Raw genomic sequence first — 1301 nt, 5'->3', positions numbered from 1 at the left:
TCAACACTAAAGACAGGGGAAAGTGTCACAGCCAGGACAACAGCCCTGACTGTCACAGCAGCCCTGGCGGCTCATAATCCTGGGGACAGGACAAGGCTCTGGCCATCCCAGTGTCCCTGTGATCATAGATGTCAGCCTTTGGCTCTAAGTGATGAAGACAACAGAGCTGGGAGGGGACAGAGAGCCACAGCCAATTACATACGGAGCTCCACCTGGGCACAGCCCTGTTCTCACTCAGTTCCCACAGCCTCATCCTGTCCCACCAGATGCACACAGCACAGTGAACACAGATTCTGGGAGGTTCTCCACGCTGCCATTTATTTCCTCCATAAATTCTATCTCAATCCTTTATTTTACCACCAATCAACCTTTGAGATCAAGGACATGAACAATCAAGTTCACGTTCAGATTCTTATTTTCAGAGGGGAAGTCAGGGCTGCAGCTCAGGGCAGCATGGAGGAGACAGGATGGAGATGTCCCCTCCTGTCTGCAGGAACAGGAAGGTTGGCTGTGGAAGGGAACAGGGCAGTGCAGGGACAGGGTCAGGTGTGCAGGGGTGGGCTGGGCTCCCAGTTCTTCACATTGAGCCCACGGGATCACAGGGAACATCAGACACTATTGCTGAGAGTGAACTGAGGGGCTCTGGATGTCACAGGAGAGACCTGAACACATCGTCTGTCACTCCATCCACACCAGGCAGCTGTCTTCACGCTACAGAATAAGAGTCATGAACAATCACTGTGAAGACAACATCCCAGCAACCCACCACTCACTCAAAGGTGATTCTGGGAGTCCCTGAAACCCAATCATGTTCACTCTGCCCCTCAGGTCGCAGAGGGTCACCTTTACAGTCTGGGAGAGACACATCGGAGCTCTGGCAACTCTCCCTGCCTGGGGTAAAAATATATGTATTCATGGGAAGGTAAAAACTTGGCCACTAGAAGATTTACTGCAGGAGCTATTATGTATTTCCAGAGCTCCCCAAATACGCCAGCTTAACCCCACAGGCCTCAGGGACAATCCTGCTCACCACTCTTACCTGGAGCCGGAGCATAGTTGACTTCTTTTCCACCTGTGAGAAGAAAAGCTGTGAGAGACCAGGGAAGTCCCTGGCCCTAGGAAGTTTCCAGAACTGACAGCAGACCCAGCTTAGAGACAGCAGCAATGAGGGGTGTGGATGTGTTTCCCATTAATGAGGCAGAGACTCTTTTAAAAGGGACTGAGAGAGAACTCAGACCCTGCCCTTTCCTACCTGTGTTTCTCCTCCTCTTCCTCACAACAGCCACCACAGCTACAATGAT

General features: G+C 51.6%; 1 long non-coding RNA gene across 2 annotated transcripts; it reads right to left on the bottom strand.

Annotated features, from left to right (window-relative positions):
• Positions 1–291: 291 nt before the first annotated feature.
• On the bottom strand, positions 292–1301 carry LOC126496450 (uncharacterized). 2 transcript variants are annotated; one of them, XR_007590362.1, is made up of 3 exons: positions 1253–1301; positions 1040–1072; positions 292–711 (listed from the first exon to the last, which is right to left on the bottom strand). It is a non-coding gene; the product is annotated as an uncharacterized lncRNA (long non-coding RNA). The 2 variants fall into 2 exon arrangements; XR_007590361.1 differs by lacking the exons at positions 1040–1072; positions 1253–1301 and adding an exon at positions 844–1033.

This window comes from Alexandromys fortis, unplaced genomic scaffold, assembly GCF_014885135.2.
Source record: "Alexandromys fortis isolate MF-2015 unplaced genomic scaffold, M_Fortis_MF-2015_v1.1 scaffold_4732, whole genome shotgun sequence".
Classification (NCBI taxonomy): Eukaryota; Metazoa; Chordata; class Mammalia; order Rodentia; family Cricetidae; genus Alexandromys; species Alexandromys fortis.
The sequence above is the reverse complement of the archived record's forward strand: the minus strand, read 5'-3'. Positions and strand labels throughout refer to the sequence as shown.